This window comes from Haliotis asinina, chromosome 2, assembly GCF_037392515.1.
Source record: "Haliotis asinina isolate JCU_RB_2024 chromosome 2, JCU_Hal_asi_v2, whole genome shotgun sequence".
NCBI lineage: Eukaryota > Metazoa > Mollusca > Gastropoda > Lepetellida > Haliotidae > Haliotis > Haliotis asinina.
The window spans coordinates 6970131-6980832 of NC_090281.1; the positions used below are offsets into that span (position 1 = coordinate 6970131).

The 10702-nt window shown below is 40.5% G+C and overlaps 1 pseudogene; it reads right to left on the minus strand.

Annotated features, from left to right (window-relative positions):
- Positions 1-204: 204 nt before the first annotated feature.
- Positions 205-5753, minus strand: LOC137272223 (lachesin-like; annotated as a pseudogene).
- Between the last annotated feature and the right edge of the window lie 4949 nt (positions 5754-10702).

Here is a 10702-nt window from a genome sequence, read left to right on the forward strand (position 1 = left end):
AACCAGTTGTCGTCCATGATGGTACGCAGGACACCCTACGCAAACATGGAAACTCGCAGGGTGATTTTTGTCTGATTATTGTGTTTCTACGTTTCCATCACCTTTCTGTCTGAGCTCACTTCGGGGTTTCATCCAATGAGTACCAGGCCACAATATAACTGATTCAAAGCGGGTTATGGAGGAAGAAGAACAGAGGCGTTGGCTTATGGCTTTATTCTGTACAGATAGTCAGCGGCTCCTCATGCATAGAGCGGAATGCGATATGATATTCATCATCATTACTAACCAGGGCCAAGATTGTCAGAGCACTCTTAACGCTTAGAAAGTCGTTAATTAATGTTAATGTATGGCACTTACAACTGTCTTTACGCAAAGGGAGCTTCGAGGCCCCGGTGTTCTTGTATTCATATATCTATCACACAAACATGATGGAAATAACATAAATCGAAGAACAATGAAAGCGCCATACGTAGAAACGAATGTGTATTGATTTGCGCAACATCTACAATTCTATATCCATTTGCGATGAGGAAAAGCTTTTGTGGTACAATATCGTCAGCTGTCGACCTACGCACTTGAGAATGTCGGAGCATATTGGATGTAACCACGCTATCCATTTAGCAGTCTCTCTTGACATACATGAAAAGGATAACGATACATTTTGGAAAGAACCAAATTGATTATAATTTAAGCGCAGCGTATGTAGCCACCATGAAACGGTAATACACAACACTCATTAGGTCCACTCGCTCGTCACATGCGCATACATAAACATCATGTTCTGTTTAATATGTCTATGACCATGGCAGGACAAGTATGAAAGTACGGAGATGCTGCTATGTCAATTGGAAATATCCGCTTGCATCTCGATGTACTTATCATGTTTTCTGTTTTGGAATCCAACGGGAATTCTATTGACCTGTTTCCGACCATTGTTGCCAGTTCATGTACTGCTGACATGTGAGTCGTTGCTGGTTAGTAATAATTCTGCACGTTATATGGAAACTGCCAACGCATTTTGCAAGGTCGTATCACTGACACTGATTACAAACAACAACACCGTGGAGTGCTGCCTGGTTCGACAGCCTCGTGTTTGAACCGAACGAGGAAACCATAAATATCTGATATATGGGATCTACAATGTCAATGGCCTGAAATTAACAGAAATACCCTCCCTGTATAAAGTCATGTGACTAAAACCCTTTTGCGCTTAACAGGCAGGTTGGGTTACCCAGGCTAATGATAAACAGCGCCTTGAGTATGCATGTAACAGATGCATGGATATGTGTGCTACATATAATAAATCCTTTTAATGAATGAATTATTTGGGCGCTTCGAGCATGCACTGTGCATTAGGTAAGATTAAGATACAAATGCAACAGTGACGGTTCAAATGATCCTGGCATTCATCGTCAGCTCAGGCAGGCCCCTCTAAGTAATTGAAGGAATTACGGCAAATGTGTAGGAACTGTACTTCAAATGTAACCAAACGCAGCCAACTCGCGAAACAATTGCGAGTGTGTTTCAAGTATTACCGACATTGCTTCCGATGGGGGCGTTGTGTTTATGTTATTATCACTAAAATACCGATACCGCTGCAATTGTTCCACGAGTGAACTGCATTTGTTTACATCTGAGATGCAGTTCCTTCAAATTTGTCGCAATTCCTTCAGTTACATCTACACGTAGCCCAGCTATCTGTGGACCTTCTCCAAGGAAACATTCCCTATTGGGAAAACCTGTCCTTGTGTTCTTTGTAAAACGTCTGTGAAAATACGGCAAATACACTGAACAATACACAGAACAACCATCGCAGCCATGTTTCTCGCAATCGAATGCAGTTCAGTGACGAGATAGCTAATTGCTGATTCACCAGTTGACATATTCACGAGAATGAGTTTTCATGACAGCGTCTTCTTTGCCGGAATAACACATATTCTTGCGTTCCTGTACAGTAACATTGCTGTAGTAACCAGAGTGTTCCTCGGGGAAAACATTGCCATAAAGGTGGGGGTCACCTGTTGCCACGTTACGATAGAGACCACCACCGTCCGTAAGGACCTGCTTGTAGTCATGCGGCATCTGGTTGTCAGGGCTGGGTTGCTCGTAGTCCTGTTTATTTCCATCGGTGCGTTTGCCTTGAATGTCACCCTGCCCATCCACTTCCACGGGTACATCACCGCCTAAAACCCACACCGAAAAGTAGCAATCACACTTATACAGAGGCATGGCATTTGTGTTATGTTGAGAGTACTCGTCTGCTGTAACAGAATTACTGCTCAAAGCGGTTTTGAACTGACGGGCAGGTGCAGGTTTTTTTCGAAAGTTGGTGAAAGTTGCACCCTCCCACTCCACCCAAATCTGCATCCGCCTCTTGCACCCAACTCACTCAATACTGGACATTCTTAGCTGTCAGGGTAAAAGAAAAGTGGTACACTTTGTGTATCTGCATCTGTTCGAGCTTTCAATTCACATCACCTACTCACCCACAACTTGACAATGACTTACCTTTCACTTTATACCTCCTCCGAATGCATCTGACAACGTCGACAACGAGGATATCCCAAGGCTAGCAGCTATGAAGTGGATTTTGTAGATAGCAAAGACGGAAGTTGTTTCTGGGGATGCACCGTCGGACATATTGACTGTAAAGGAAAACAAGATATACGGTTTACAGGTATATGCACAACCATTGCAGCTATTGCGTTTTGGTACATAGTTTCCTATAGTTTAGTAAAGGCTTACAATCTGAAATACTTCCGCATTTGATCCAGCTGAAGGGTTGGTGGGGTAGCCTAGTGGTTAAAGCGGTTGCTCGTCACACCGCAGACTCGGGTTCGATTCCCATAATGTGTACAATGTGTGACGCCCATTTCTGGCAGTGATATTGCTGAAATAATGCTAAAAGTGGCGTAAAATCATACTCACGCAATCACTATTCCAAATGACATTATATAATGACATAATTATAAATTTAAACCTCACTCACTCCCACATCAGAAAACGTTCCCTACCTCTGACGAAGACATGTATGGTGCACGAGTCTTCCTTGTTGTGTATTCTGCCGGTGTAGTCGCTGAGGGTGTTGGACGCAGTGCAGATGTAGTTGCCTCCGTCTGACAGCTGTGCATGTGGGATACGGAGGTAGGAACCAGTCTGTGGTAGCGCTTCGGGGCTTCCTTCTCTAGTCCAGGTGATGGCTGCAGGGGGGTAAGCGTCTACTCGACACTCCAGCACAGCCGTGGTATTCTCTACAGCTGTGTAATTTCTGGGGCATATCACCCGAGCACCATCTTCAACAAAAACAATTCCATCACCAAAACATTTTGTTTACTGGTAGTTTGGTTGGTTACATCCACGCTCAACAACATTCCAGGTATATGGTGGCGGTCTGTAAATAGTCGAGTCTAGATCAGACAGTCCAGTGATCAGCAGTATGATCTACGCAACTGGGATACGATTACAAGTGTCATCCACATCAGCGAGTTTGACCATCCGAATCCCTTAGTCGCCTCTTACGACAATGATCACCAAATGAATGAGTGAGTGAGTGAGCATGGTTTTACGCCGCTTGTAGCAATATTCCAGCAATATCATGGCGAAAACACAATAGTAACCTGATTGTAAAACTGTACTTACATAATACCAGCAAGCGGACCAGTTGCACGCCTGTGCCAGTCCTTTCTTCTTTGTGAATGTTGTCTGACATTGTGTTTTTCATGACAACAATATAATCTCCAGAATGGGATGCCTTCACTTGACGAATACGACAGTGAGAGGTGACCCACCCTGACGTGACGCCGACCCTCTTATACTTGACGATCCCAGGCGGCGGGTTACCGCTGATCCCCTGACAGATGCTGACGTCCTCACCCCTGAACACAAGATGACTCCTCTGACTGAACGCCTCCGGGGGATCTAAACAAACAGGAAACGTCTACATTTGTAGAACAAGTGGAGGTTCACCTTCATGGAAGCAAGACATAATTTCACCACAAAGACCACTCTGACAATGTGTACGTGTGACAGCCCTTACTCAGTGAATGCAGTGTTCGATTGCCCGTTTACATCAAGTTGTGCTATTTGCCAATATACCTATTGGGGAAACGTGTTGCTATCCAAAACCGTCTTTGTAGTACATGAAAGCCTGATAAATGTGTGTTTTGAAATAACAAACATTGTGAAATTTCTCGGCTCTTGTTTTTAAGTTTCCAGGTATTTCAAAGTACTGATTAAAATAATATTTTCACGATTTCACCAAACCGTCATCACACATGACCAAATACCCCAGCCCCCACACACCCTGCTCTCGCCCCTTTCCTATCTCCTGAATATCTAATGTCCAGATGTTAGAGAACTGATGCCTGATATAACATACATACAGTTACAGTCTGTAAGTACGGTTATGGCGAAGTTCACAACATTCAGATAGTGCGTTACACTTGTTATTATGTACATTCATAACGCGACCGGGACAATACGTTCGCTACATCCGTCAGTTTGCTATGAGTGTATTCGACATAACGGTTGTGTACTGTATGGGTATTCAGACATTGTACTCACATTGTACACTCACGGCAACAGATGCTGTCCCGTATTCGACATAGGAGGCATTTCGTACAGTGCATGTTAGATTTCCGTCGTCGAACATGTGTCTATCTCCTATTAGTGAGATGCTGGATTTTCGGCTGATTGTCCTTTCCCCGATGGACCATTTGTATTTCAATTTCGAACTGTCGTGACCATCCTTTATCGTACAGGAAAGTTTGACTTGGTTTCCCTCTATCATCTTTAGAGGAGCAACGTTTGGTTGAAAAATGACAGCTGAAAATACAATCATGACACGTGACCAGACAAAGACGTGAGCGCACACACACGTGACCAGACAAAGACGTGAGCGCACACACACGTGACCAGACAAAGACGTGAGCGCACACAACGTGACCAGACAAAGACGTGAGCGTACACACACGTGACCAGACAAAGACGTGAGCGCACACACACGTGAGCACACGGCGGTGGGGTGTAGCGAGAACCAATCAACCAAACTATGTAGGGCCACCCCATTAGGTGTACTTTTCCAGGTTGCGAATGTTAGAGGGTTAGATGTGGTCCCAAGCAGTCTGTGTTGCGCAATCACTGGTACGTACACACGCCTGTCTGACCACCGATACCGCTAGTCGCCATTTAGGATAGTCATGGGTTGCTGAAGACCTAGTCGACAAGTACATGCTCTAAAGTTGGTAAAAATGAACAAAAATAATTGACACCTATTGACATTAAAATAAGTATCACATTTCGACTTTGTAAGCGGTCGCCAATCCTGGCTGCAAGTTTTCTGGGCTTAAATTTTGATGAAGGGTCGCCCAAGCAATGGCCCCATATTGTGGCGGTAAATTGGCGTCCTCACTCACATAGTGGTATCAATGTCATGTACAGATAATGAGTAAGTATAGTATAACCGAATAACCAACAGGATACCAGGGACATTAGGGTTAAGTATCGCAAATACGACACGTTATAAACAACATTTGAAAAAGGAAATGTACATTTTAGTTGGTAACACAGAATTCTATTACACTTTTAACCATTACTACAAACGCCATGGAAAACGAACCGAAACGAGGACAGAGGCTTTGAATGTAACCATATAGTGCTCAGTCCAAAAGTAATTTGGTAATACTTACTTTGTTCCGAACAAACAGCTGTGATAAGAGCGACTGTACATACGGTCACCCTGTACATTGTCAGACTGTTATGTGGGCTTACAGTTATTGTCCTTGATCCTTCCTCTCCACAACGCGAAACCAGGAACAACACTTATACCGCATTAAACAAGATAGATGACGACAAATAGTTTAAGGCTTCATATTTATTATTGAACAAATTAATTCAAATTGTTGATTCGCGTCTCATTCGCGAGAGGAAAACTCTACCAAGCTATTGAAGGTGTTAAACCGAATGTATTCGATAATGAAAACGATAATGTCTTAATACATTTAACACATCTTAAAATTATAAACTTCACTGGCTCTTTTTTAGCATCTAAAGATTTCTTTCACACAATGGCTATCATAGACATAGTATTTTCGAAAAACATTTTGAGGATTTTTTGTAGAAAGACACCTTTCGAGAATGGTAGCGACAAAGTTCCTGCAAGTCCCCACTTTCACCACTTTACTACAACCTTAATTTTAGGAAATGCAGGGGCATGTCAGCCTAATTTTCAATGCTAAATTTCTCGCCATGTTGAGGATACCGCTACAGATATACTAAACAGGAAAGGAAAAGCGTTTCCAAAAATGAAATCTCATACAAAGTAAGCGTTTATGTTTATGTCTTCTATTTTAAAACTTGACAAACAGCAGCGTATATAATCTCGCTCAAATATTCTGTTTTATACTATGAATGTTTCTATTCTCAATATTTTGAATCAAACTTGTTTTGTTGTGATGAAATCCCAGCTGTCACCCTGATGAAGACGACAAACTTGTCCATTTAATGGTAAAAACTATAATGTCCCGTTTAGATCGATGTGCATCGTTCTAATCGCACAGTTTTCTGGTCCTGATTACGTATTGGTGTAAACAACACGAACTGAGATAAAAAGTATCGTTAAGTGTACAACAGATCAGCTAATGACACTCTATACCCCTCATTGTTTTCTCTGGAGCATACAGTATGGTTCAAAATTATTGAGAATAGCTAAAGCATTTCATATTATTAAACGAGAACAAATCAGATAAAATTGAATGTATTGTGAAAGTGAACTGACCTTTTCATGTTGTGTAGGTAACAATTTAATATTTCATCAAGTCTCCTTGAGCTTCACGGCACAGTCTAAGACGGGTAGGCATACTTCCTATCAGAGAGGTTAGTGTCTCGTGAGTTATGCTGTCCCAGTATCGGACCACTTCTCTCTTCATGTCTTCAATTTTTGTCAACCCCTTTTGATTCACACATTCCTTCATCATCCCCCAAATGTTCTCAATGTGATTTAAGTCAGGACTATATGCATGAAATGGTAATGCAGTCACATTTTTCTCCTGAAACCACTGCTTGGCATGTTTTGCGGTGTGTTTAGGATCATTATCTTGCTGCAAAATCCAGTCATTTCCATAAAACACATGTGCACTTGGAAGGAGAAAATTATCTAATATGTTAGTGTAGCGTTGACTTGTCAGATTTCCCTCAAACACACACAGCGGGGTCGTTCCTAATAAGGATATCCCTCCCCATACATGAAACTTTGGGCTGTATTTAGGTCGTTGATACAACGGTGCTGACGCAGACTTTGTCCATATTTTCACATTATTGGGATATACCCATATTGAGCTTTCATCAGTAAAAATCACATTTTCCCAGTCAAAGTTTTCATGTGCCAAACACCACTCAACACGCCTGTCTTTATGTTCTTGTTTCATGAGAGGAGAAGGAATTCTAGTCTCTTTCTCCCATCCAAGATCAATCAAATTTCTTCTAACTGTAGATTTTGATACAACTGTTGATCCCCTTTCTATCATTTCATACCTGATGTTGAAGATGCTTGCCCTTTGCTTTTTAGACGCTAAAATTCCCAGCCGGACGCGATCTGAGAAGTCCAATTTTCTGGGTCTCCCTGCTCCTTTCTGGTGCCCAAAATCATTTTCCTCTTTAAAATTCTTCCTAATCCTATACACAGTAGAAAGAGGAGTTCCTGTTCTCTCTGCCAATGTATTTACATCATCAATTCCTTGATTACACAACTCAAAAATCAACCTTCTTTTATCTTCAGCAGACATTGTTGACAGTGCTGAGGAAAATGACGTCTGCTACAAATTCAGGGGAGGTAACTCTAATTGTACTATACTCAGTAGGCCAAGATGAGTTACCTCCCTTATACCATTACTTAGTTTTAAGTATCAGTAAATCAGTTGAGGTGTTAGGATAGCTCAAAGTAAGAAGAAAAATTCTCAATAATTATGAACCAGACTATATATGTCAATTAGGAGATGCACGTACTGTGGTGGCAAATTATATGAATCTTAGGCAGAATTGATAGTCTCTAAAGTTCACTTGGAACAGGAAGCGTTGCGCGAGGTTTCAAATGATTAATTTAGAGACTATCAATTCTGGCTAACATTCATCTCATTTGCTAACACAGCACGTTTATCTGCTTTCTACCGTGACCGAAATAAATCGCACTCCTTCTTTCCGTGGAGGACACCGCTTAATCCGGCATGGGACGAGAATTCTCTCATCTGTGAAGCGGATGTTGGTGCCTTTCGTATGTTTTTAATATCTCAACATAAAAGCATATTTTGTCCAAAGAAACAAACTACCGTTTATTCAATGTAATAGAACAATACCTAAGAGCTGGGTTTCTGTAATCTGAACTCCACATGGCTGAAACCAGCATATTGTTTTGTGTGCCGAGTTACTGTACCTCCCTGACCACAATGGAATCGTCTGACCTACTAATTTACTTGAAAGTAGAGTTACGCAACAGTTCGAAATAGCGGTCGAGAAATTTGACGTGACAGTGGAAAATATTTGACTGACTGTCAGAATCGTAGAACAAATCCTTTTCTGATCGACCTACGACCTGTCACTCATCAAAGACTCCTGATGTTTATGATCTGAGTGTCGATCATGTTTTCACGTTCATGCCTCCTTCTTGGCATGCGACGAAAAAGTGACAGTGCTGCTTTGTCAAGGTTTGTGTAAATGCGACTAACTTGGAATTCCTACATTGTTTTCATCATCTGAGACCTCATGTTTTTCAAAGTGTACGAACATAACAGAGAAAGCTTTTGGGGGGAGGGGGTGGGGAGGGGAAATGACAGCGAGTAGAACTCTGATGGTTCAATTGTTGACTCATATTTTGTGAACGATGCAACAGGACATGATGGAGCATGAGTGGTGTACGATCCTGTAACCATGCTTCAAACAGTTCAAACTTAACATTGAGGTAACATACGTTATTCCCTGGTCCCTACTGGCGCATGGGTTCATGTAACATTCGGCCTCAGAGAACATAAACATGGAGGATACATCAACCCATTCCCCGCCTGTGATCAATGAACAACTTATGGTGTTTTCTCACGGATTTATTATTACCGTGCATCTGCCCATTTCATCATCGTTTCTGGAGCATAACTCCAAAACCGTTCAATATTTTTCAATACCAATATCAAAACGTCTAAAGTGGTGCCGTTTGCAGATTTTTCACATTTCGGTTCTCTCGTTTTCCATGGAAACGATTTGGGCACAGCCTCAAAACGAAGAGATGGGCATCTTTTCCGGAACACCAAATCTTGTAATATCTTTCAACAAAACTTAGTAGATATACGAGACAGGTCTCAAAAGTGGTGTCGTGTTATTTGCAAGTTTTGGGCAGTTACATTTTTTGTGATTTCCATGGAAACGATTTGGACATAGTGAAAAAGAAAAATCAAGGAGAACTTTAAGTAACTATCAGACCGCCGCCATATAGCTGGAATATTGCTGAATGTGGTGTAAAGCAATATTCACCCAGTCACACGTCATCAAACGCTAAGAACTTGCCCTTGCAATGGGCACAGACACTGTTATCCATGATTTCTTCTCTCAGTTATAAAACCTTGAATATTACAATGGTAAGACTAGTAAATAAAGTGCATATTATTTATTAAGTTAGTTTATCATGGGCTTAAGTTTAAACTTTCAAAAGAATAAATTCAGTACACAATTTCATATCCTTGTCATTGTTTGAGTTCTCTACAAACTTCTAATTGCATCTTGTAAAACAGACATTCTAAACTAATACTTCATTGATAATTTGGAAAGTCTCCAAACTTTGCTGTCGAAAGGTTTGCAAATGAAATTTCTTCAACTGACCTAGCAATTAACGCCTTTTGTCGAATGATGTGTGGTCAAGCGTTTAAATAAGATATTTGTCACTGTGATGTAATTGAATGTCCCTTTCCTTGTAACGACTGAAACTCAGATGCATCCCCTTATTTATATTTTTGTTTTTAATTTTTAAACTCTTTTGGTACCTGGTTGCTAACATGAAAATGAAAACATGTTATAACAAGGTTTGAAGTAGGTGATTGAAACCTAACACGACAGTGAAATATTAAAAGTAATATTAAAAGTAATATTAAAAGTAATATTAAAAAGTAATATTAAAAGTAATATTAAAAGTAATATTAAAAGTAATATTCAAGGCAAGAGAATATTAGTTATAGTTATCATAGTTATAATAGTTATAATATTATATATATATATATATATATATATATATATATATATATATATATATATATATATATATATATATATATATATATATATATATATATATATATAGGAAATCAATAGATAACTGATTCGTTTACCCATTAATTATTTATTTTCTAAATATAAGGTATGTAAGGCAACGGGGTAATGAACACGCGTGTCACTGTATTAGGGATACAAGATGGCGCCGCTTATTATGTGAGAGATCGACTGAGATGTTTGATGGCTTGCATATTTATGTTTAGATATTTTGATAACGAAAATAGGTCGGAAGTGTAGGTTAGGTATAAGTGGAAAGAAGCCATTCACATAGGTTTTCATGCGCGATAATCGTAGCGGGTGGGCGAAAAGGCGACAAAGGATTCCCGTCTGTTGTGTTGATATTATTCATGTTGGTGGTCAAGCTGAAGTACCGCAGTGCCGCATATACATGCGCAGT